Genomic DNA, 27,492 nt, shown 5'->3' on the forward strand with positions numbered 1-27,492 from the left:
CCCAGGGAGACAGGAGGCAGGACCACTTGTGAGCAGAGCTTCCAAGCCTCTGGGGTGTAAGCTCCATTGTCCTACCGGACTTCACTTAACAAAACACAAATTCAAAGATAAAATTTATTATGTATTTCAAAACAGAGACCACAGAGTATTTAAACCCCAAGAGCTGGGCCTTCTGAGTGCAGGGGCCCTGTGTGATAGCACTGAGCTCATGCCCAGGAAGCCCAACCTGGCTCTCCCCAACACAAGATGCTTTTTTTTTTTTTTAAAGATCTTTATTTTGGGGCGCCTGGGCTCAGTTATTAAGCATCTGTCTTCGGCTTGGGTCATGATCCTGGGGTACTGGGATCAAGTCCTGAGTCAGGCTCCCTGCTCAGTGGGGAGCCTGCTTCTCCCTCTCCCTCTGCTGCTCCCCCTGCTTGTGTGCTCTCTCTCTATAAAATAAATAAAATCTTTAAAAAAAATTAAAAAAAATTTTATTTTTAAGAAATCTCCACACCTGGCCTGGGACTCGAACTCACAACCCTGAGATCAAGCATCACACACTCCACCGACTGGTGCCCGAGCCAGCCAGGTGTGCCTCCCCAACACAAAACGCTTTAATAAGGATCTCAGCTTCACCAAAGTCTTGTGAGATGGGCGTATTATCCCCATTTCACAGATAAGAAAATCTCTCAGACAGATGGAGTAGCTTGTTTGCCTGGCCTGGAGTCACACGGTTAATGGAACAGGAGATGGAAATTCAATGTCTGCTTCCAAAGACGGTAACTTTCCTGCCCGCGGAGGCAAAGAGAAGTCAAGAAAAGGCTGCATAATAAGGTGTGGGCTAAAGCAGGCGGAGATACATGGAAATTCAGAGAAAGGACAGAACATTGTAGGTTGCAGCTGCCAGAGGAGACTCCGTGGAGATATGGATGTTGAGTTGGGATTAAAAATAGGGAGGAGGGGGACGCCTGGGTGGCTCAGTCGGTTAAGCGTCTGCCTCTGGCTCAGGTCATGATCCCAGGGTCCTGGGATCGAGTGCCGCATCAGGCTCCTTGCTCAGCAGTGAGCCTGCTTCTCCGTCTGCCAGCTGCTTCCCCTGCTTGTGCTCTCTCTCTCTGACAAATAAATAAATAAAATCTTTTAATATATATATATATATATATAGGGAAGAACATTTCCAGCAGAGGGAATAGCATGACCTGCTTCACCTAGTGTGCTGGGTTCCACAGGCCTGAGAGGAGAACAGGTGCCATTCCCGGGACGGGAGGAGTCAGACCAGTGACCTTGGAGAGGATGCCATTTACCAAATGTCATGGGCACTGAGGCCTGGGCTTGAGAAACTCTTCTGGAGGGATGTTTTGGTGTGAAGGAGAGGCATTTCGAAGGTGGCTGTGAAAGGCAGACTGTTGGGGCTTAGTGGAGGGATGGGTGAGAGAATTGAGCCTGAGTCTAGACCATTTTTGGACAGATTTGGCCCTAAAAATTTAAGGGGAAAGGGAAGAAAGAATCAGGGTGGAAGGGGGAAAGGGACATTTGAAAGTGCTAGTGTTTTTCTTCATCTGTTTGGCAGACTTGTCCAGTTAGAGCAGAAAGCAGTCCGTCAGGGAGAGGCATTGGAGAGGGAAGGGAGGAGGAGTGCTCCCTGAGCACCTACTGCGTGCCAGGGCCTGTACTTTCCTGCCTCATTTCCTCCCAATAACCCCTGACGGCGACTCTTCCTGCTCCTGCACCACCCGAGGGAGAGGCCAAGAATCACAGCAGTGAGGGCAGGGCTGGGATTTGATCTCTTACTTGTCTGACTTCAGAGCCCAGGGCCTACCCCTCTGTGCAGAGGAGAGGTAAAGGGTTGGGTTTATCAAGGAAAAAAACGTGTGTTCTCCTCAGCAACTGCTGCATTAGCGATCTGCTGGAAAGGGGGCAGTAAACAGGGGCTCAGGCTCCTGTTGGGGGTGGGTCGTCACCCCTGAGGTGTGGTCTGAGGCTGGGAGGAGGCAGGTAGAGGTTAGCCAAGGAGGTGGTGGGAAAAGGCTGTGCATTGGCCATGCCCAAGAGGCAGGTGGACCCCATCAGTTGCTGCATATGGGGCTGCCTAGGCAGGGCACCTTTTTTTTTTTTTTGAAGATTTTATTTATTTGACAGAGAGAGACACAACGAGAGAGGGAACACAAGCAGAGGGAGTGGGAGAGGGAGAAGCAGGCTTCCCGCCGAGCAGGGAGCCCCATGCGGGGCTCCATGCAGGGCTCCATGCGGGGCTCCATGCGGGGCTCCATGCGGGGCTCCATGCGGGGCTCGATCCCAGGACCCTGGGATCATGACCTGAGCCCAAGGCAGACGCTTAACGGCTGAGCCATCCAGACGCCCTGGCAGGGCACCTTTTATCTCGGGGCTCTGTAGCTGAGGAGCTACCATGGAAAAAAGGATGTGGTTCTGGGAAGCCTGGAGAGGTGGGCCAGGCAGCGGAGGGCATAGCCCTTAGGGTCCCCGGTGGTTAGTGTCCTGGTGAAGGTCACATTGAGTCGGGGGGCTGGGGTGGGTAGTTTGTGTGTAATGTGAACACTGGAGAAGGTGGGAGGGCTGTGGGACAGACTGTTGACCCCCTTCTCCCCTCTGTCTCTTATTCCCCCATTCTCAATCTCTGTTTCCAGTGTGGACCATTTCATTGCACTTCCAGGCCTGTTTTTTGTTTTGTTTTGTTTTAATTAAATTTTTGAATGGGTAACACATTCACATGGTTCAACAATTAAAAATTATTAGAAGTTTAAGACAGAAAAAAATGAATACAAATAAGGTAGAAAAAATTTTTAAAAATTAAAAAGGAAAGAGAACAAAAGAAACAAAAAAGAAAAAAGTAAACAAAAATTATAAAAGGTAAGTCAGTGCAAACTGTTTTTTCCCCTCCTATACTCCATACTCCCAGCTCCCACCCTCCTCCTGGCCTGTGATCACTGTTAGTAGCATTTTGTGTGTCCTTCAGACTTAATTTAAGCAGATGTTTTTCTTCCTTTTCCCGAAAAGCATACAGTTCACACTGTTTTGTGCCTTTTTTTTTTTTTTCCTTCAACAGTATTTCTTGGCCATCTTTCCATATCGGTACATAAGAGAGTTCATCTTTCACCTAACTGCATGACATTTCTTTGTTTAGATAACAAGCAATGTAGCAAGGAATAACCTTGTACATAATCATTTCACACACAAGTGTATCTGTAGGATAAATTTCCAGGAGACTCTCTTTGACAAAAAGTATATACATTTATAATTTTGATATTGCCAAATTGACTTCCATAGAGATTGTTCCAGTGTACATGCCCCCAAGTAACTTCTGAGAGAGCCCAGGTACTAATTTTGATTTGGTTTCCAAGATGACTGCTCTAGGCTTTCTTGTATAAGATACCACAACATGTATATTGTAGTTGACACCCCAGTAGCTAGTCCCTTAACCACTCCTCCGCCCCTGTTAAGGACTGCCTCCTTATGGCTTAAGGGAGACTGACTCTAGGGGAGACATCTTTTGCCCCTCCAGACCCCCTTTACTATTCTCTTCTGCCTTGGGGAGGCAGTCTTCAACTGAGAACTTCATGCTGTTTCCCAGACTTATTTGCAAAGTCACATCTCGATGCCCTTGCCCATATTGTTCCCACCTCCTGCCCTGTCCTCCCACCCTTTTCAGTCTGGAAAATTCTGACTCCTCCTTTAAGACTCAGCTTAAGTGTTGCCTCTGCGGAGGCCTGTCTGACAGAACTGGTCACTGCCTCCCTCCTCTGAGTGGTACCACAGAACTCAGGTCAGTTTGCCCTTAGAGCACATTTGGATCACCAGGTGGGGTAACTGTTTGTTTACTAGGCTCTGTCTCTCCCAGCACCCAGCCCAGGTCAGGCCCACACTTCAAATTCCTCTGTAACTAAAATTAAACTCACTGGAGAGGCAGGATGGCATGGAAAGGCATGGAAGATGTGGGAGTCAGACTGGATATGACTCCATCCTTTGTCCTCTTCCCACCTCACTCTCCCTCATTCTCTGTGCTCTAAACCACACTGGCCCACACTCCTTTCCCACTTCATGTCCCTTCACGTGCCGTTCCAGTTGCTCTTCCCCTGGTTTCCTCGTCTTTCATTGCCCAGCTTAATCTTACTCCCTAAGAGAGGCCCTCCATGGCTGCTGAGCCTAAAAGCACACCCCCTTCCCATTCTATCATTCTGTAGTCATTCCCTTCATCGATTGACCATGATCTTAGTTCTTATGTTGATTTGTTTACCAGTTTGCTGCATGTCCTCCCCCATGAGACCTTCAAGTCCTTGAGGGCAAAGACCTTGGCTTATTCACTGCCACGGGTCCAGGGCTAACATAGGAGCTGGCACAACGAAAATCTTTATCAACTGAATGATGAATGAATGAACAAATGAACAGGTCCAAACCCCCTCTCCATCACTTCCCTAGCTTTGTCCTTGGATTAATTACTCTCTCAGAAGGGTTCCTCATTTGAAGATCAGAAATTTCAGGTAGTAATGTGTACTGGTGACTGTATAAAATGCCTGATACATGAAGAGTTTCCATAAATGGTAGCTATCCCTTGTTTTTCTTTCCTTCACCTGAAAAATTCATCCTTTTTGCCATGCTTAAAGACCTCGTACATCTTTACAAAGAATTTTTTATTGAGGTGTAACAAATGTATAGAAAGAACACATATCAATTTCTACACACACATACACATACATATATACATACCCATGTAACCACCTCCCAAATTAAATAGAACATTCCAACACCCCGGTAAGTTTCCATGTTAGCCTCCCCCCAACCAATGACACCTATTCTTTCCCTCCTCTCTTTGATCTGAGATCATGGCATGTCCATTCTTCCTTCAAACTCTTTGACTCATTTCTGCCCCCATTCCTCTTTCTTTTCTAAAAACTCTAGCTCTTTTGACCTTTCCTACCACCAAGCCAGAGTTTCTTAAAGTAGAGGACGTGCAACCCAGTCGGGTGCAAGATGATGCCTGCAATTCTACTCTTAGGTATATGCCTGAAAGAACTGAAATTAGGTACTCCAACACTACATGTATACGCATGCTCACAGCAACACTATTCACAATAGCCTAAAGATGGAAACAGCCCAAATGTCTATCAACCAATTGTGTATGGTGGAATATTATTCAGTCATAAAAAGGAATGTAGTACTGATTCATGCTGCCACATGGATGAACCTTGAGAACATATGCTAAGTAAAAAGAACCAGACACAAATGGTCACATGTTGTATGATTCCATTTATATGAAATATCCAGAAAAGATAAATCCTCAGTTATAGAATGCATCTTGGTGGTTGTCAGGGGGTGGGTGGGAATGGGATGGGGAGAAACTGCTCAGTGAGTAAAGGGTTTTGCTTTGGAGTGATGGAAATATTTTGGAACTAGAAGTGGTGATTGCAGGGGCGCCTGGGTGGCTCAGTCATTAAGCGTCTGCCTTCGGCTCAGGTCGTGATCCCAGGGTGCTGGGATCGAGCCCTGCATCGGGCTCCCTGCTCGGCTGGAAATCTGCTTCTCTCTCTCCCACTCCCCCTGCTTGTGTTCCTGCTCTCACTATCTCTCTCTTTGTCAAATAAATAAATAAAATCTTAAAAAAAAACAAAACAGAAGTGGTGATTGCACAATACTGTGAACATATTAAATGCTACTGAATTGTTCACTTTAAAAGGGTTAAGTTTATGTTATGTGAGTTTCACCTAGATAAACTATTTTTGAAAAAAATGAAATAGCTACTCTTACTTGTCAGCTGAGAGGTTTGAATGAAGCACAGTTTCTCTAAGTGAAGTGTGGGCAAATAGCAGCAGGGGCCACCGAAGGAAGAAATGGCCTGGGGGTCAGCAAGTGTGGTTTTGTTGCTCTACCCTAAGTAGTAATGATATTATGAGAAGAGATAGCTATAATAATTACAACTAACACTTCTGTGTTTAATACGAGCCAGGCACTGTTCCAAGTGCCTTACATTTTAAACTCACTAAATCCTTACAACTCTAAGAGGTGGACACTATCATGTTTTCTTTACAGATGAAGAAACTGAGGAACTGAGGTTTAAATGAGTTAGCTCAGTCACAGATGAGGAAGTGGCAGTCCAAATTCGAAACTAGGCAATCAGACTCCAGGTACTGAAGTCTCAACCCCCAGGCTCTGTGCTAAGCGCTTTCCATGTTTTATCTCATTTAATCCTGTGAGGTAGACATTATTGTTATTACTCCTATTAAAAAAAGACAAAAACAACTCTCATGGACTTTCTATATTCAATGCCCTCCAGTCTTTCGTCTGCATTTATTTTCATGTTGGTCCTCACATAGTTGTCTTTATCTCATCTTGCTTCATCTTCATTTTTCTATATACTGCACATATTACTATCTGAATTTATTATTTATACTTTCTTTTGGTCTCTCATCACTAGAAGGCAGGGCTTTTGATTGTAGATTTCCCAATAACCAGAACAATGTGTGATACACAACAGGCTCTCATAAAAATTTAAATGAATGTTGCGCATTGTATTGGGTAGTTTTGTGTGCCCGTGCTTGAATAAATAGCATCATACCATACAAAATGTTCCACTTATAAAAAAAATGTAATGTCTTGGATTAAAAAAAAAAAAAAAAAATCAGTACCTAGATCCTGCTCATCCATTTTTTTAAGGTTTTATTTATTTGAGAGAGAGCACAAGCTGGGGGAGGCAGACTCCCCGCTGAGCAGGCAGCCACACGGGGATCATGACCTGAGCCCATAACCGGGATCTTTTTAAGACAGATAATATCCCATACTGTGGATGTAGCACCGCTTATTTAAAGTTTAACTCACATCTTTCCCCGTGTATCTCTAATGCAAACAATATGGCAATAAATATCTTAGCACATGCCTGTTTGTGCTATGGGTACACATTTCTCTAAAATTAGTGCCTAAAAGGGGAATTGCTAGCACGAGGGGTATACACATAAAAAATGTCAGCAGACAACGCCAAATTGCCCTCCCCATAAGTATTCCTGCCAGCGCTGAATTAGGGTACACAACAGGTTTTCATATACTTTGGACCAGACTGGATATTATCAGTCTTGTTACCTTTTTGCCAATCTGATGGGGGGAAAGGTCCCCTAATTTACAGATGAGGAAAGTGAGGCTCAGAAAACTTTTATGGTCGGGGTGCGTGGCTAGCTCAGTCAGAAGAGCATGGGACTCTTGATCTTAGAGTGGAGCGGTCGAGTCCCACGTATGGTGTAGAGATTACTTACTTAAACTTAAAAAAAAAAAAAGGAAAACTTTAGGGACTTTCCTACACAACCCGTAAATGGCTGAGTGGCGGTTCGAATTCCGACATTAGGCTAGGACGCGCCAAAGCTAGATACAGTATACTGTGTCCTCCGCTAAGTCTGGTTATCTCCGGGCCTTGGGATGCTGGCAGGCTTGCGTTCCTCTCGCCGTGAACCCTGGCCCTTCTCAACTGCCGACCCCCTCTGCCGCGCGCCGGCCAACACCGGTCCCATAGCCTCCACGGCTCCGAAATGGCGACCGTCGACATCACGAAGCCACGCCTTCTCTCTAGGGGCGGGGCCTGAGTTCAGGCTAGAGTGATAGATGCCCGAACCAAGTTTGAAGTCCGCAGCCAGGAGGGTTCGCGCAGAAGCGGAGAGCCGGTGGCGCCGCAGGTCGGGAGGAGGAGCACCGAGTGGAGGGCTCGTTTGCCGGGGCCGCCCGAGAGTCTCTTCGTCGCGGGCGTTGGGGCCGCCATCTTAGATGGCGGGAGTAAGACGAGGGCGAGCGTGAGACAGGAAGGCTTTCCTGCCGCTCTCCTTGGGCCCGGAAGAGGGCCAGCTGGCCCGGCTTTGGGGCGTGTGCCCCGAGGCGCGGAGCGCGAGTGCGACGATGCGGGGACTGCCCGGGGCCCCGTCCCCTGGGCTAGGGACCCGCCGAATGTGACCGCCTCCCGCTCCCTCACCCGCCGCGGGGAGGAGGAGCGGACCAGACGCCGCCGCCGGACGACGGGACACGGAGGCGGCTCGGCTCCTTCAGGTAGGCGGCAGGGCCGGCCCTGGCTGCCGGGGGATCCGGGCGGCCGGGCTGAAGGGGCAGAGTTCCCCGGCGTCCGGGCCTGGGCGGCGTTGATGGAGCGACCCCGCGGCTGCCGGGTGAGGGCCCGGGCCAGGCCGCTGTCACCTCGGGTGGCGCTGGGCGGGCGGGAGCCCTGGGGCCCGGTGTCATGGCCGGCCAGCCGAGTTTCCACATTCCCACTCAAATTTCCTTGTGTTTCGGGGAAACGTGCTAGCGCCACCCCTGTACTCGGTGCACATTCCTTATATTTTGGCAATGGGAAAATCTGCCCAGAATTGCCCCGTATCTACGTTGTCATTCAGATGGACTAATTTCTTTCTGGTCGCGGAGGGGGTCCCGGTCTTTCATTTTATCTCAGAGTCCGTCACTCAAGTGACACCCTTACAGGGAGGACGAGAAGAATCGGGGACGAGAGGAGGAAGTGGGTCAATGCCCCACCACAAAGGCATAGGGGCCTCGCCTTGGGTTTCGGGACTCTGTGGGTTACTAATGAAAGGTTTGGGATGCGTATACTGAGGTTTGGCCCTGGGATCCTTTAGAATGAAGATCCAAGGCTGTCTTTTGTGTAAAGTGAGAGCCGCCAGGACGCTTCGGTTCTGCAGCTGCAGAGGTTCTGCAGAGCTAGTCGATGCCCAGAAAGAGGAGTTTGGACATCATGAGAGGAGAGGCGGCTGTGTTCATTCATTGTTCTCTTTTCAGGGCTCTGGGTGTGCCCTCTGGTATTCATTTCTCTGGTGGGAAGAATGTTAGGATCCCCTATGTCTCCTTGAGATGTGACCAGGTTCTAGAGGGTCGTTTAATCTAAGTAGGGACGAATTCAGCCCACGTTCATGGAGTATTTCTGCCTGCTCCGTCCCCTGTGGGCTGAGCGGAGGGAACCTGCTCTTTCTTTCCACCAAGGCGTGAAAACAATGCGCTACGATAAGGATGGACTTACAAAGTGTTGTGGGAATTTGGAACAGCTAGTTTTGCCTGGGGGAGTTGAGGAAGCTTGAACACTGGAGGGAACTTTTGCGGCCAGTTTTGGACTGATGAGTAAGTGCTTACCAGGTGAGGAGGAGGGAAGAGCATTATAAGCTGAAGGAACCGCTGGTACAAAGGCATAGAGACATGCAGGAGTTGGGATGAATTTGGGGTGCAGGAAGGAAATGGTGAGAGATGAGGGTCTAAAAGAAAAGTTGTGAAGGATCTTTATTGGAGAGAGTGAACTAGTTGATTTAATTTGGATTATTTTAAATGAGTATTCTAATTTTTTCTTGCTGATAACTAATTTCCCCCTTGATGATGTTGAAGCTGATAGTAATTGAAAAGATTTACTGTGTTAAACCCATTTAAGAACATTTTTGATAAGTGCTTTATGTCAGATGTTTTGCACTTATACAGTGGTGAATGAACTGAACTTCGTATTCCTAGGTGTTGTAAAAGATTTTTCTAAGGTTTTACTTGCTCACCAAAATGTTGACTTTATGCATGTAGTGCACGCTGCTAATACTGCATTTTAAATGGCTGTTGGCAATAAAAACCACGCTGCCCAGTCATGTAGAAATTGGGAGATTATATGAAACAGCTGAAAGTATTTTTAATTTATTAAGTGTGTTGTATATAGTAAACTTTCTTTGCATTGATTCTGTGGTTTACAATTTTGTTATAAAGTCTTTAGCTCTATAAACATAATTTACCCCAAATCGCTGTATTGTTGTGATTAATGCTTATGCTAAAGTGATTATTATGGTCTTAACAGACTTCAGCTAGCAGTTCCTGAGTTTTTCTTGGTTTGTGATGGTTATAATCCACTGAAGAACATTAAGATACTTTTGGCTTGTTTTCACCCTTATCACTTCAAGGGCTAAGCTGTTTAAAATGCAACAGAAACATTTGACCCAGTTGAACACTGGATACTTGGGAAAATAAACCTGCTAGTGTTTCTGATGGAAAAGCTTATCTTTTAGGTATGTGGTGTTTGTGATTAAAAATTGTAGTGGGGTTGCTTAGCCTTGTTAAAACTTTTGTCAGTATTTGAAAAGTGTAAGCCTTCAAAGTAGAAGGTTTGAGTGAAATACATTAGAACATATTTTAAGGGATTTGGGTTAGCAGAAGAAAACAGGGAAACAGATTAAGCTGGTCATTTGTGAAAGGAGCTAAAAGATGAAATGGAGAATGATTAAACATCAAGTATTGTATTAGAAGTGCTCTGAAACTAGTTGTGTTTAGTTTAAAACATGCCATTTGTGAAATCCAGAGTAGGTGGTTTGCTCTGAAGATTAAACAACAACTTCTTGGAAGTTAAATTTGAGTTTTCCAGAAGTACTAGGTTACTTATTAAATGGAAAATACAATTAATAACTTTAAATTTCTATTTCAAGTAGTTTGTTAATAGTAGATGTATGATTCTACTACATTTTAATTTCACATAAAACTTTGTTAGTAACCTGCCTAAAAATAGAAAAATGTTACATGAGGGAATGCTTTTGTTTGCATGTTAGGAACATAATAGGCCATACATAATAATCCTGGTGTTGGGAGGAGCTTGTTAGCCAAACAGCATGCCTTAAAGTTGACTTGCAGAAGAGAATTTAAATATTGCTTTTGAAAGGCAGTGGACTGTGTGACAGTAGGGGGTTTTTGAAACCACAAAATCGAGCTTGCAAAGGTTTTTTGTTTTTCAAATTATACAGGTCATGGAAGTCATTTCTTAAAACTGTAGTTGGAAAATTGCTCACCTTGACTAAGTTAATTGGCAAACCAAGAAACACTGGGTTTATTTACGATGAGGTTGTGTAGAGTTAGAAGTTGTCATATTGTGTGTGTGTTTGTGTATGTGTATGGATGGTTAAGAATTCCTATTTGCTAAATTGACTAGGTGCTAAATGTAACACTAGATGTTTGTGTTACAGTTTAGTTAGTATTTCTGGTATAGGGCTAAACTACCTTGCCTATCATCTTCATGATAGTAATGGTTGGGTATTTTATTCTTGCCTTAAAAGTGGAGTAAAAATTTGGGGTGCCTGGGTGGCTCAGTCGTTAAGCGTCTGCCTTAGGCTCAGGTCCCAGGGTCCTGGGATCAAGCCCCCCATTGGGCTCCAGCCCCCCATTGGGCTCCCTGCTCAGCGGGATGCCTGCTTCTCCCTCTCCCACTCCCCCTGTTTGTATTCCTTCTCGCACTCTCTCCCTCTCTCTGTCAAATAACTAAATTCTTTAAAAAAAATTTTTTTAAAAAATGGAGTAAAAATTCCTTAATTTTGTATTAAAGTTTTCATCTTTCATTTTACAGTGGCTTGAATCATTTTGTTCCTCCATTTCTCCCGGAATACTTGTGTAGCTCTCAATGATTTTCGTGATTAACTTCAGAGCTTTTAGCCTTTCTTCTAAAATTGCTCCTAAAATCTCAGTTTTTAACCAAGGAAAATGTCAAGTGGGTGTTGTTTCTTTGTTATTGGTTTTGGCCCAGGCTATCTCAAGTCTCTTTGGCAAATCACTCACAAAGTGTGTTAATTGCTTCACATTCCAATCAGTGTACATAGTTTTTCTTGAGGAACACTTGATACATAGTTTTATTTTTAGACCAGATTCTAAGGGAGTTTATGGGGTGGGGATTAACAATCCTAAAGCTAGTTTCAAATTTTAAAATCTTTGTGATTTTGAGATTGTTGGTATTTTTGGTTAATGAATGGAAAGCAGCAGGCAATGACAATCAATGTTTTAGGGGTCCCAGTATGTTTAAATGCTGGTGAGGACCTTGTGGATTTTACTGGTGTCCTCTTCCTCCTCTTTCTACCTGTTGGATTCCATTGATTGTCATATAGTAACAAGCATAAGCACATTTTTACTGTTGGAATCAAGATCTTCTATTTATTTTCTACAATCCTGCTATGGAAAACAAAACTGGTCTTAACTTCTTTGAAGCTACTTAATACTAGGCATCACATTTGGACAGTGTTTACTTTTTTCCATCCATGTACATTTCTGATGGAAGAGTCAGGCTAGTTATTGTTTAACTGTGTTAATATGTCTTTAAAATTGAGTTTTCATTCCTTTTTTCTTTTCTTTCTTTTTTTTTTTTTTAAGTAATCTCTACACCCAACGTGGGGCTCGAATTTACAACCTGGAGATCGAGTCGCGTGCTCTACCGATTGAGCCAGCCAGGTCTTAATCTAGGTATTTCTGAGGGATCCTTTTCAACCACGGATAGCTTTTAACATCTGTCCATTACCCGGGTTTGGGATAGATGAAATCCTGAATTTTCCCTGGAAGAATATGACTTTTGTTCTCTGTGGCAAATCTCATTAGGAAGCTCAGAGTTTCTTTTTTTTTTTTTAATAAAAGATTTTATTTATTTATTTGACAGAGAAAGACACAGCGAGAGAGGGAACACAAGCAGGGGGAGTGGGAGAGGGAGAAGCAGGCTTCCAGTTGAGCAGGGAGCCCGATGTGGGGCTCAATCCCAGGACCCTGGGATTATGACCTGGGCGGAAGGCAGATGCTTAACGACTGAGCCACCCAGGCGCCCCGGAAGCTCAAGAGTTTCTATGAGAGGCATTTCTCTGGATCCAGAAGATCATTCAGGAAGGAGCTATCATTTGCATTTAAGAGAATTTGTTTACAATAGAAAAGACTGGAAAGAGTTCAAATGTCCAGCAATAGTGAAATGATTAAGTAAATGGTGGTACAGCTACTTGATGGGGCACTGTACTTGTCATTAAATACGGATTATATGAAGCATTGATGACATGGAAAATGCTGAACACAAAATTATGTATCTGGAATGATTACAGTTGTATAAAAAATACAGTGGAATATTGTTCAGTAATAAAAAGAAATGGTGTACTGATATATTCTCCAACATATATAAACCTTGCAAACATTATATTAAATGAAAGAAGCCAGTCATAAAACACCACATATTGTATGATTCCATTTGTATGAAATGTCCAGAATAAGCTAGTCCACAGAGACCGAATGTAGGTTAGTGGTTGCCAGGAGCTGTGGAGGGAGTGGGGAATGGGTAGCGACTGTGATAGGGGTTTTTTTGGGGAGTGATGAAAATGTTCTCAGATTGATTGTGGAGATGGATTCGTAACTCTGAATATAATAAAAATCATTGAATTGCACACTTCCAGTGGGTGAGTTATATGGTATGTGAATTATATCTCAGGCTGTTTAAAAAAAAATCTCAAAACCTACTCATAGGAAGAAAATACATGTAGATGTTAACAGTGGTGGTTAAACAGTAGAAATAAGGATAATGTTCTTTGTACTATCTGTATTCTCTGAATGTGTTGCTTTTATAATAGAAAAATGCATTTAAGAAAGTTAATTAATTGTATTCATGGTGTGGATCTTTATGTTACCCCAAACATTCAGTAGCTGTTAGATTCCATTGACAACTATATTTTTGAGCTTCTTTCAGCCTTTTTCTTTTTTCTCCAGATTGTCAGGCTTTTCTTACTATTTGCCTTGACTATTGTTAGAACCTCTGGAGTGAACTCTTTTTTCTTATTTCTTCCCATGGCTGTGCTTTCTCCACACTGCTGTCAGATTCACTCTTACTGTGCGGATTCTTAAAAATTAAATTTTATTAATTTTTTTTGAATAGATAATAGTTTCACATGCCACAAAATTCAAAGGATACAGAAATTTAAGAAGAGTAAGGTTGTGCAGAGTAATTCTACCTCCCCCTTTGTTTCCCAGCTACCCAGCTTTCTTTCAGGGAGGGAAATAATGGGGTTTTTATGTATCTTTTTTTTTTTTAAGATTTTATTTATTCGACAGAGAGTGTGTGAGCACACAAGCAGGGGGAGCTAGAGGGAGAGGGAGAAGTAGGCTCCCTGCTGAGCAGAGAGCCCAGCATGGGGTTCAATCCCAGGGGATCAGGACCTGAGCTGAAGGCAGACCTGAGCTGAAGGCAGACCCTGAACCGACTGAGCCACCCAGGCGCTCTTTATGTATCCTATTTTGTGATGTTAACAAGAATATTCAAATGTAGATGTGCTGGCCTTACTTCTGTTCGCAAATCTTCCAAGAGTCTCCATTGCTTATCAGACTAAACATACTTCTTGCTTAATGTAGATTCCTCATACTATCTTTGGTGGAATGCAAAGGCTTTTTTTTTTCCCCTTTTTTTAAGCACTTATGTAGGTGCGGGCTAGTGTGCTTAGTGCAGGGTGAATGAGGCAAGTTCCTGCCTTCAACTACCTTATCTAATGAGGAGAGATTGACACAATTTCCTCACTTTTATCTGTTCCTCTTTTAAGAGCCATTTTGAACACCATCTTCTAAATATCATTTCCTGATCTTTTTTTCCTGTTCTCACTCATTATTTTGTTTCCTTCCTTGAGCCCCACCTTTAAACTTTGCATTTATTTTTCTTATGGCCTTTATCATGTAATCATTTCTGAGTTTACTATCCCATTAGATCATAAACTGAAATTAATGCTTCCTACTCTATATGCAGTTCCTTATTTATTGATATTTGTAAAAAACTTTTCCTTTGAGAGGCTGAGGGACCATGTTTGTGTGCTTCAGTGAAAGTGTTGAGTCTACATTCCAACACTTAATACTAGGTTTTATAAGACCTTCTATTTAAACTTAAATGATTTCTTTTTTTTTGTACTATGCACTATAGATTTTATATGTATGTATTGTGACATACATGAAAGTATTTGTTTACTTCTTTCCTTAGAAGATTGTACCTTAATCACCTTTGACTACCCAGAGTTTAGCATAATGGGTGATACCTGATTGCAGCCAATTTGTTGAGTGTAAGGTGCTAAGTAGTGTTAATTGAATTGAATTTTTTGTATAGATATCCTACAACTCTGGCTGGACTTAACTTCCTTAAAGGTGGGGCATATCTTACTCTTGTTTATAAATCTCCAGTTCTTAAAACTTTGTCTTGATTATGTAACGAACATTAACTGAATGAGTGGAGATTCAGAGGTTAATCACCTGTGGACTTAGTTCCTTCCTACTGTCCATCACAAACACACAAATGCTTACTATTAAGAGGATATACTTACTAAACTCAAACTCAGAATTTTGTAACTTAGGATATCTGTTGAAGGAGTCATCTTGCTTATTATCCTCTCCCTCTGTGGGGCATTATTTGTAGATTGCTCTGGGTTCTCACTGCCAGCTCCATGAGGACATTTGCCTGCTTTAGCAGCTCCCTGATTCACTGGCCCAAGCACTCTTGTCATGCTGGCTATTTCCTTCTGTGTTCATAGGCTTTATACATGGAAGAGAATTTTAACCAGAGAGAATGTGAGGGGGTACGTGATATTCTACCTTCCTTCATGTTAGTCTGGACTGGAATTAGAGTGCAATTGTGAATTGTGAGAGTAGAGATCATGCATGACCTTCATGACTCATATTTAGCTGACAGTGTGAAATGGGCCCCTTAGGCTTTTTTGGAGGGGGACAGGTAAACTATACATAAAATTTACCATTTTAACATATTTGAGTGTCCTATTCAGTGGCATTAAGTACATTCACAGCATTGTGCAACCATCACCAATACCTATTTCCAGAACATTTCCATCATCCCAAACAGAACCTGTACCCATTAAACAAAACTCACCATTCCTTTTTATTTATCTTTGGTAAATTCTACTTTCTCTCTATGAATTCACTCATTTCAAGTACCTCATATAAGGGAAAATCATGCAGAATTTGTGATATTGCATCTGGTTTATTTTAATGTTTTTCCAAGGCCCATCCATATTGTACCATGTATCAAAATTTCATTCCTTTTTATGGATGAATAATATTCCTGTGGGTGTGGGTGTGTGTAAGGTATTTTGTTTATCCATTCATCTGTTGATGGATTCTTGGGTTGTTTCCACCTTTTGGCTGTTGTGAATAATGCTGCTGTGAATATTCGTTTACGAGTATCTGTTTGAGTCTCTGCTTTCAATTCTTTTGAGTGTGTGCCTAGGAGTGGAACTGCTGGATCATTTGGTAATTTGGTTTTAACTTTTTGAAGAACTGCCAAACTGTTTTCCACAGAAACTGCACCATTTTACATTTCCACCAGCAATACATGAGGGTTCCAATTTCTTTACATCCTTGTCAACGCTTGTTATTTTCCTTTTTTTTTTTTTTTTAAATAGTAACTATCCTAATGGATGTGAAGTGGTGCTAGGCTTTTTTCTTACTGCTTATTAAATCTAATGAGCAAACAAACTTAGAAGTTGGCTATATTTGCAGCTGATGGATTTTTTTCACCCTTATGAATGTATTTGTACATAATGCTCTTCAAAGAGGTATCACACAACTAATGACTCATCTTTTTTGAAAAGAATAAACTTTTTTGAGAAGTATGTAGTTGGTGTAGTTTCTTTATGCCCTATATCCTTTTACCCTAAAGTGTATTCTGTCAACTAGTGAAAGGTGATTTCAGTTAATCCTGCGAGATAGGATCTATTAAGTGAAAAAAGTAGAGTACAAAAATTAATACACAAAGATCTCATCTTTATGAAGAAAAATATTTACAAGTGTATATATATATTTTTAAAGATTTTATTATTTATTTGACAGAGAGAGAGTACAAGTAGGCAGAGAGGCAGGCAGAGGGAGAGGGAGAAGCAGGCTCTCCGCTGAGCAGGGAGCCCGATGTGGGGCTCGATCCCAGAACCCTGGGATCATGACCTGAGCCGAAGGCAGACGCTTAACTGACTGAGCCACCCAGCGCCCCTACAAGTGTATATTTATGCATAGAAAAGATTAGATACATATATCCACGAATGTTGCCAAGGGCCATCTATAGGTTATTATCTTTTGTATTATTCAGACCGCCCCCATGAACATGTATTCTGTAATTAGTGGTGTTCTTTTTTTTTTTTTTTTTAAGATGTTTTAGAGCACTTGTGCATGAGCACGGGGGATGGGGTGGGGTGGGACAGAGGAAGAGAATCCTGAAGCAGACCCCTTGCTGAGTGTGGAGCCCCACACGGGTCTCAATCCCAGGACCCTGAAATCATGACCTGAGCCAAAATCAAGAGTTGGTTGCTTTAACGGACTGAGCCACTGAGGTGCCCCTGTAATTATTGGAAAATATAAATTATTACAAAAAACCTATGTATGCATGTGCATATGACATCTGTATGGGATTACAAGCATGGAGAAAATACCAAAAAAGTAATAGGAGAGGGCGCCTGGGTGGCTCAGTTGGTTAAGCAACTGCCTTCGGCTCAGGTCATGATCCTGGAGTCCCGGGATCGAGTCCCGCATCGGGCTCCCTGCTCAGCGGGGAGTCTGCTTCTCCCTCTGACCCTCCTCCCTCTCATGCTCTCTGTCTCTCATTCTCTCTCTCTCAAATAAATAAATAAAATCTTAAAAAAAAAAAAAAAAGTAATAGGAGGTTGTTAACATAGGTTACTTGGTGGGGTTAGATGGGGGAAGAAAGGGAAGGAGGGATTTAAAAAAACATTTAGGTGCTATAGAAGAAGCAGAGTAACAATTTTAGAGGGTACTGAGGATGAGGAGGGGTTGCTATTTATAATGGGTGTGTTTGTAAAGTTATTAAATAGGAAGATTTAAAATAAAAGGAAAACAAAGTTGTGTAAAAAGTAAAAGACAGTACTGTTCTTCATCAGACTTGTTTCCAAACTTTTCCTCTACTCTACTCCCTGGATACACTTTGGCTTTTATTTTACCTCTGCATCTATCTATTGAAATGCTACCCCTTCTAGTTCAAGTACTATAGTGAAGTCATCCTTAACAGTCCATCTCTTTCTCCACTCAAGCCAGAAGTAACCTTTCCACACTCCCAATTTCAGACTTGGTTTCGGTTTAGGTTGTGATCTCTCTTTAGGTCGTGAGATGGAGTTCAGTGAGGAGTCAGCTTCAGATTCCCGTTGTCTCTTTCAAATAAATCTTTAAAAAAGTCACCAACCCCCCCCCCCAAAAAAAAAGACTGCCACATTTTGTAGGACTGCTTGTTATCCTGAAAGTTCTTAGCACAATGCCTAGCACATAGTCAGTCTTTAGTAAATGATGGTTTTCCTCTACTTCAAAAGCTTCTGGAAGGAAAGGGGCAATGTCTGAATTTTATATTCTTTAAAGCAGGTAGCAGTTAAAAGTAGATTCTTAGAAATTGTTGAATGAATAGTGCTCCTTATTCTTTTTTTCCTCTCAGTTCTATGCCTGGGTGCAGTATATACAAAAGCATCTGGTTCCTTAGATTATATATTAATATTTTTATGTGGTAGATAGTGATTTAGTATTGGTGAAAAAACGTTAAGATAAATATTGTAATTCTATCTTTTCTCCATTAATATCTTATTCAGATACTTGAGCACCTAATTTTATGTAAGGTGTACTATACTGGATGATGGAGTATAACAAGATGTAAGAAATATAGTTCTTTTCCTTAAGGCATTCATACTTTGGTATATAATTACATAGGTTACATTTTCATGTTTTTTTAATCCCGTGGCAAAGTATCTGGGTATAATTTAGAGCTTTAATGAGTTAATGGTCTGATTACAGGGAAAACTTGTGCACATGTCCTTGTTTTAAGAAAATTACTCTTGAAAAGTTGATTTAAAATATTTTCTGAAAAAAAAAGATGCTATAGATTTTTACAGGTGCCTTCTTGTAATTCTACAAAATTCTTAAAGCAAGCAAGGTGGGTACCTTTGGGGATACCACTAAAGACTAAGGAAATCTTTTCTATATGAGAGCGATTGACTCTGGAAGGAATGATAGGAGATTTGACTGAATCAGGTGGTTACTTCTTGAAATAGTTCTGCCAAGTTGTAAACATGAAGGACTACCTCCTATCTCAAGGATAAATTCCAGTGTCTGCCTGTGCCAGTGTGCAGAATAGTGGATTTATTTATTTTATATTTCATGTCTTTATTCTTGAGGAAGGCAAAATGCTATTTTTTAAGTTCCTTGTTGATTATGCAAGATTTGCCACTAAAATTCATGCCTTTTATGTGGAATAGAAATTAGCAGTACAGGGTTGCCTGGCTGGCTCGGTTGGTAGAGCATGCAGCTCTTGATCTGAGGTTTGTGAGTTCAAGCCCCACATTGGGCATAGAGGTTACATTTAAAAAAATTATAAGTAAATAAATAATTTAATGATAAAAGGTTAAGTCAGTGTTTCCAGGTATTAGCAGGCTGAGATATCTGGGTGGTTTTTGTTTCCCTTCCTTCCCCTGTGACTGTGCAGCCAACTTACTGCCTCATTATTACCTGGCCATGAGAATGTTCATCCCTAAACCAGATTGTATTTGTGCATTGTATATTTTGGTACTTTTGTTAATGGTATACTTTGTAAATGGGTCTGTTTATTTTTAAATTAGCAGTTACTGCCTAAATAAAGAAACTGACAGGTTTGGAGATGAAAAGTAAAACTTGGGCTGAAAGAGTTCAAGATAAAGTGACTTTAAATTAAAAATAACGAAAAACTAATTTGTGGCAAGAGTTAAAAATGAAATTGTTCCTAGAGGTCTTTTACTGTGGAGCTGATTGCTTTAACATATCGTTTTGAACTAGCTGATTTTTAACTTGTATTTTTAAACCAATTACTTTTTAAAAAGTTAGAATCTTTTCTAAACTTGGGCAGCCTTGGCTTGCTAACTTTTAGAAGGGTAAAGTGTCACATTTCCTCATGTGCCTTTATGCTGCTGCCCAGTCATCTGATGAGGTTGCCAGTTTGTGGTCAGAAATTGAGAAAGAGGAGTGAGGAAACTCAAAATATTGACACACACACCACCTTGCAGTGCATCAGGGTGCCCTTTTGGACTGGTTGGAAAACTGTAACCTAAGCCTTTTCCAAACTAGACATATTATTTCCTAGCTTGGATGAAATGACATTTGATTTTTTAAGTATTGGAGCATGTCCGTCAGCAGAAACTTTTTCTGGGTGAGGGTGATTTTTTCCAGTGTTGTGTGACCAACTGAATAATAATAATAATGATAAAAGAACAAAACACTTCCTAAAGGAAGCTTGGGGAAATCATGAGAAATTGATCACCCGATCTCTCAGGTGGACCAAGGCTTGACTGAAGAAAGGAATGAGCTTAAAGGAGAAGTGAATAGTGAAGTTGCATTATAAGCACTTTAAAATATAAGTATTCAGTTATGTTTTCACTCTGCCAAAAAAATAAAGTTTTTTAGTAGTGCAGGCAATTTCAGCCACCATTACTCATTCTGAGTATTTGTTCTTAAGAGATTTTTTATTGCATTTGAAAAAACTGATCTATTTTGTTATTCTCAATTCTCACAAGCCTTATAGTTTGACTGTGGCACAGTTGAGTATGATTCTTTTTTGTCTAAAGATACATTAAAAACAACAACAAAAAAGACCTATAGCTTACCTTTGTTGACTACTGCCTGCCATGTTCTTTTAAGAGCTGACCTTAATTCATTTAATCTTCCCAACAGCCTGATGATACAGGTAAATTATGATCTTCATTTTAAAGAGGAAGAAAGAGAGACCTAGAGTAAATACCCTAAATACAGCCCATCTATTTGGGGAGAGATTAAAGGGATTTTCTAGGGTAATTTCGACTCCGTCCTACACCCTATCTTCACCCTAGAATTTAGCCCCTATGTATGATGCAGACTTAGTGTTTTTGTTAGAATTCTGGGAATGCCTTCCACTTCATAATTCTCTTTATAATCCATGGTAGTTTTATTTCCTTCTTACAAGCCATATATTATTGACCCCTCCTAATCCCTGTATTACGTTTTAAACTAAATTCTGAAGTTATTGAAGGCAGGGATCTGGGTCTTAAACTAATTTGCCTCTCCAAGTACTTATTTTTCATAGAACCCTCAGAGATAGCTTTGAAAAGAGTTTTTTTTCCTTAACTTTTGTTGACCTAAATGGAAACACTTATTTCCATTATTCTTTTTTTCTGTAAGATGATAATCATTTTGCTAATACTTTATATGTGAACACTTCAATATTTGATGTAGGGATTTAGTTCAAAATAACACTTTTGGAAAAATTCTTTCTAAAATGTTTTCTTTCCCCACTAAACAGTGTTTCATAAACTTCTAGGAAACATCCTATCACTTATGTGTAAAGCATACCCAGTTTATGCAAGCACAGGGTGAGGATTTTGAGCTTACACTGAAGCCTTTAATCTAAAGCTTAGAGTGATTGGGGTTACTCACCTGATACTTTATCTTAAACATTTATCACTTAATGGAGGGACTTCTCTTTTTGGAAAGTTTTCTGTGCGAATTTTGCCAATTTTTATGAGAGTGTTTAAAATGCTTGGCATGGGTGGCTCAGTGGAGCGTCCGACTCTGGATTTCGGCTCAGGTCATAATCTCAGGGTCGTGAGATTGAGCCCCAGGTTGGCCTCTAAGGTGGGCGTGGTGTCCGCTTGAGATTCTCTCTCTCCTTCCTTTTCCCCTCCCCCTGTGCGTCTCTCTCTCAATAAATAAATAAGTAAATACATAAAATCTTTAAAAAAGATTCCTGGGGCGCCTGGGTGGCTCAGTTGGTTAAGTGGCTGCCTTCAGCTCAGGCTATGATCCCAGGGTCCTGGGATCGAGCCCCGCATCGGGCTCCCTGCTCCAAGGGGAGCCTGTTTCTCCCTCTCCATGTGCCTGCATGCGCAAGTGCTCTGTCTCTTTCTCTGTCAAATAAATAAATAAAATATATCGAAAAGAATTTAAAAAGATGCTTGGAGTTTTATGTAATAGGTAATTCTCTGAAAAGTGAGCATAGTGGGAAGATATCTAAAATGATTTATTGGCTTTTATTTTAAAGCCTCATTATACAGTTAATTAAAGCTGCGTAGAGATACATCTTTGGAATTGTATTATGATCAGAATGGCTGTTAGTGGCTTTAAAAATTATGAACTACTTTGTTTATTTCATTATTACCATTTCTCCTGCTTTATATTCCCAATCTATTTTCTAATTTTCTGATTTATCAGAAAGATATTTAAGTGTTAGAATACTTGAATTAGTTTACTGGTTAAAATATAAACTGACATATACTTCAAATACAACTGTATATCATATAGTGTTAAAAGAACTACTTTTACCTGTATTTTACTTAAAGAGCAGTGAGTTGGGATATTTTATATTTTTCTTACGCATCAAGTCACTGTAAGTTGTACATGGCTTATTTTCTCTCTCTCTTTTTTTTTTTTTTTTTAAAGATTTTTTATTTATTTGACAGAGAGACAGTGAAAGAGGGAACACAAGCAGGGGCAGTGGGAGAGGGAGAAGCAGGCCTCCCGCTGAGTAGGGAGCCTGATATGGGGCTCTATCCCAGGACCTAGAGATCATGACCTGAGCCGAAGGCAGATGCTTAACCCACTGAGCCACCCAGGGACCCCTAAGTATTTTTTATTTTTTAAATCAGTGTGTTGTAATAGAGCTGGGATTTACAGTCTGAGGATTTGAAAATTTTTTTGTTTTGCTTTTAAATTGTGGCTAAGCCTTTTGAATTTCACATTTTCTTCATCTAAAAAAGAGATAGGAATAGTACCTGCTTTAGCCTAACAATCCTTTGAGGTAATGGAGAGGAGAGCTGAATAAACTGTGAAGCTTGTCAAATTGTAAGTTCTCTTGATTGAAGTAGACTTTTTGAAATCAGTCTCAACCATACAGAATGCATTGCTACGTTCTCAGAAAGTAGCTTTAAGGTAGATTGCTTAGGAAGTTCTTAAAACCTCATTTTACATCAACATGCTGGCTGCTTTAGGTATGTTTGCTCTACCACTTTAATATTATTTGAAGAAGAACTCAAAAATGAGATTTTTCAGAATGTCTTATTCTAGAAGAAAATTTAAAATGTGGATGAAGTATTTACATTGTTTGGGGTATGTGAGTGTGTTCTCCTCAGAAAGGCAAATAGTAAGATTTATTTGGCACATTGGCTTGGCTGAGGTAGGGAGAGGATAAAACAAAGTCACCTTTAACCCCGAGTTTGCCCAACTGCTTCTTGACTCTTTTAGGCAGAAGTTTTAGGACTTCTCGATTCTTTTTTTTTTTTTTTTTTTAAGATTTTATTTATTTATTTGAGATGAGAGTGAGAGAGAGTGAGCATGAGCTGGGGTGGGGGGATGTGCATAGAGGAAGAGGGAGAAGCGGACTCCGCACTGAGCAGAGAGCCCAACTCGCCTCGTGATCATGACCTGATCCAAAGGGGCAGATGCTTAACTGACTGAGCCACCCAGGCGCTCTTTTTGATTCTTGTATGCTCCTGAAAAGCTTCCTGGTTAATCAGGATTGTTAAAATTTTTTCTCACCATGGTTCAAAGGAATCTAACCCCATCTTTCAGGAGAGGAGCTGTGATAAGATAATCAATGAGAAGTGTTCTCTATCTCCAGAAGTTCGTAGAGTAGCATTTCCAGACAAACATTTATGCCTCAGCTTAGGCTTTAAGGTGGGAGATGGACCTTGAAGCAGAGGACTCAAATCACTTAAAATTATACCCTAAGTACTGGTAGTTACATTTTCATAATTGTAGTCTTTTCAGATTTGACTTGTCCCGAGGCTACTTAAAAGTACTTTGTATGTGTTGTTCCCTAATAATCTTGCGCCTTAAACATAGTCTTGTTTTCAAAACATTTTTTATACCATCTGCTAAACTCAAAATGCAAAAACAAGAGGGCTTTTGAAAAGTTTAGTTTTCTGACTTATGTTTTATTAATCTGGCACGATTTATTGATTTTTGGAAATACTTCTGAATGCAGCAATTCACTGAAATTATTGCTGGAGCTGGGCCACAGGGTGAGAAGGCTGAAATGAATGTGTTGAGTTTAAAATTAAAATGCCTTTATCACAACCTGGTGTTCTCCTGGATTATGAGCATCAGAATAAATTATACAAGTGTTTTTTCTAAGATCACTTCTCAACAGTTTATTAGAAATTGTACTAGGAAATAATTTGATTTCTTAAAAATTTTTCACAAACATAGTATGGCCCCTATATTTACTACCCTCTTACTTTGATTCTTAACATGTTTACATACCCAGAGTGTTACCTGCTGTAACCGGTTTCTCAGCTACGTGGTGCTTTGTGTAGATTGGGGCATGAGGATTGTGGGATCAGTTCTCAGAACTCTGCAGACTCTCTGGAAATATAGTACAGCTTTTTGCCTTTGTCAACAGAGCTGAAGAAGGGCGGGGGGGTGGGTGGTGAGTGGTAGGTACTATACTGTTAATAGCCATTTGATTTCTTGCCTGAGGTCAGAAGTACAATATTACGGAGAGAACTTACACCTTGCCTTACCAACATGTAGATGTTTAAAAAGTTAATCTTATTTCTGGAAAGTGTAAGGAGATGAAAATCACTTACGTTGTCTTCAGAGGTTTCTACTTAGCGTATAGTAGAAAACTCATTGGCTATACTGGTGTGTGTTCATGGAAACCCTCAGGAATGTATTCCTGGTTTTATTTTTTTTTTAAAGATTTTATTTATTTTTTATTTATTTATTTATTTATTTATTTATTTATTTATTTGAGAGAGGGCAAGAGAGCGCGAGCAGTGTGAGGGGCAGGGGGAGAAGCAGGCTCTGCTGAGCAGGGAGCCCGATTTGGGGCTCGATCCTGAGACTCTGGGATCATGACCTTAGCTCAAGGCAGATACTTACAACTAGCTGAGCCACCCAGGTGCCTCTGTATTCCTGATTTAAAAAAAATATGAATTTACTGTAAAAGTTAAGTTTTTCTTAACATTCCTGTATTTTTTAATTATTCAAGAAGGAGTTTGAGAAATTTATGATGAGTTATAGAAATCAGCTAATTAGCTCCAGCCGATACAACTGTTGACATTCAACAGTCCCTTGTTTTTATTCACAGAAAAACTGGTTTTATCCTTTTACTAAAATGAAGAAGAATTATTCTTAGGACTCCTGTTATGGCCTATGCTCTTTGAACCATAGCAAATACAGAGAAAGTAGTGACTGCTATCTGATTATAGAATCATTTGTAAGCATGATGTGAAAATATATCAGCTTCCCCAAATTTTAGCTTTTGCATGTTCTGGGAATTGTTTATTTTTTCTCCTTAATTTTACTGAATGGTTGGTTTTGTGGTTGACAGCATATGTATATGAAGAACATGTTAAACTAATATCCAAGAATCTAAACTATAACTAGCATTGTATGGTTATGCTTAAGAAAGCATTCTTTTTTTGGGACATATACCCAGTATATTTGGGGATTATTCTATTTTCTTTAAGCTGAACTCTTCCCACTCCCACATCTGAAGTCCTTCTCTTTCTAGACATTCTTTTGCATTCTACGTGATCTTCTGCATGTTTAAAAACACAGTTTTGCATTTCTTTAGTAGGGGCACTGTGGTTTAAAACCACTTTTTAATTTCAGTGGTGTGTATTTAGGACAAATTGGATATGTGTGTAGGTGGAAATGTTTAATTCTGTGTGCCAGAGCAGGTGAACAAATTGGATATATGTGTAGGTGGAAATGTTTAATTCCGTGTACCAGAGCAGGTGAACAAGAATGGTGCTTGGTTTTATTTTTAAAATAAAACAACTGTGAAGAGAAATGCCAAACAACACTAGTAAATCAAACTTTGGAAATAACTCCAGCATTATAGAATTCCATAATGACTTCAGTTGGGTGTTAACAGCTGGTTTTTGTCTCTTTGGAATCTGTATGATGAGCTCTTATATGACTTTAGCTGACTGCCAGTCAACGGTTGTATTGTGCATATTCTACAGTTGTAGAATTCCACAATTGTCAGTGTTGTAGTCTTAAGAGTGTAGCCCCTTAGCATAGTGTGATTCATAAATGACTGCACTGATGATTTGTTAGAACTCAGCACTCACTGGACCCAGTTGCCAGCATTTGTTATTCAGGAAATGTCTTAGGGACCTGCTGCTGTATGCTAGACACTGTTTTTGTTTTTAAAATTTTATTTATTTCAGAGAGCAAGAGAGTGGAAGCATGAGTGGGGGGAGGGGCAGAGGGAGAAGCAGACACCCTGCTGAGCAGGGAGCCTGATGTGGGGCTCCATCCCAGGACCCTGGGATCGTGACCTGAGCCGAAGGCAGATGCTTAGTCAACTGAGCCACCCACGCACCCCTTGGTTGTACCATTTAAGAATATGCCCAGTAGGCCAGTTTAAGGATATTTCTCTAAATTCCCTCCTTTAATCCCTTGATTTCGGTAATTGCCACCTGTAAACTACTGAAGTAGACCACTTGTTTGTTTCTTTCACATCCCCCCCCCCCCCCCCCCGCCTTCATGGTAATGGTATCCTATATTTTTCTCCGAGGAGCTGTCAACCTTTATTCCCTATTACATAGCCATTCAGTTTTTTTTTTTTTTTTTAAGATTTATTCATTTGAGAGAGCGTGTGCACTTGAGCACTTACAAGTGAGAAAAAGCAGCAGAGGGAGAGAATCTCAAGCAGACTCCCTTCAGAGCCAGATGAGGGACTCATCTCATGACCTGCGAGATCGTGACCTGAGCTGAAACCAGGAGTTGGATGGACGCTTTAACTTAAGACACTCAGGTGCCCCACAGCCATTTAGTTTTAATGACATTGACCTCATCTTTAGGTTTAGGGGAGAGTTTGATTAGCTTAAAGCAATCAGTAAAGCCCAGCCATTTGGATATAATGATTTGCTCAGTGACTCTCCGAAGGTCAATGAGATGTGAAGTCATGTTAGGGAGTTCCTCATTCCAGAGAGCTTCCTTGAGAAATGCTATTTACCTCCTAGACTTAGATGAGAATGCCTGTAGCTCTCAGAATCTGCTTGTAGTCACTGATACTTATGGCTTGGGGTGGGGGAGTGCTAGCCTTAGAACAAAACAAACACCAAGGAAGGCAGAGAGAAGAAAGCAGAAGAAACTAGATCTTTAGTGGTATCTTTGGACCGGGCTTTCCTGAAGCCATTCTACTTTTGGTCTTGTTAGTTAAATGACCCAGTAAATTATTTTTATTTATGCAGTTTGAGTTGGGTTTTCTGTTACTTGCAACTCAGACTTTTAAGTAATAGCACCCAGCTTACCCCTAAACCACCTATAATTCACTTCAAATATCTGGGAGCCTGTACTTAGGAAAATCAGGTCAAAGTGTATGCTGCCAGGTGAATTAAATTTGTCAGCAAGTACTGATTGAGCTGCTCATCTATTCATTTATTCAGTTTATGTTTGAGCACCTACTCTGCCAGACCCCATGCTAGGCGAAGGAGCTGAAGATTGGTTCCTGCTCTCGGGGAACTTACAGTTTAGAGGAGTAATAGTTAAGTGTCTTTTTTCTTGAAATAAGCTTCTCCCCACCATTGTTTCAATTTTCTTTGTTTTAGAATGTGCTGCTCTGTCTCATTTGTATCTCTTTATTGTAATACTTCTACCTTGCAGTAGAGTGTATAGCTTTACTACAGTTAAATAATATGTAATGTATCCCCCACCTCATTTGTTAATCTCCATAAAAGTATAAGGGGTAAATATACTTGAGCTGTTAAAAACTGTGTTACTGGCATA

At 40.9% G+C, this 27,492-nt stretch overlaps 1 protein-coding gene across 3 annotated transcripts in view; it reads left to right on the forward strand.

Annotated features, from left to right (window-relative positions):
- Positions 1–7,618: 7,618 nt before the first annotated feature.
- The window catches only part of RAF1 (Raf-1 proto-oncogene, serine/threonine kinase), a 75,739-nt gene continuing 55,865 nt past the window's right edge, over positions 7,619–27,492 (forward strand). Inside the window, exon 1 of one of the 3 annotated variants that reach the window (XM_078074902.1) lies at positions 7,619–8,016. The gene's annotated coding sequence lies outside the window, so the exon portion shown is untranslated. The remainder of the gene's footprint in view (positions 8,017–27,492) is intronic. The other 2 variants (XM_036073573.2, XM_036073577.2) reach the window with 2 other exon arrangements.

The sequence above is a fragment of the Halichoerus grypus genome, chromosome 1 (assembly GCF_964656455.1).
Source record: "Halichoerus grypus chromosome 1, mHalGry1.hap1.1, whole genome shotgun sequence".
Taxonomy (NCBI): Eukaryota; Metazoa; Chordata; class Mammalia; order Carnivora; family Phocidae; genus Halichoerus; species Halichoerus grypus.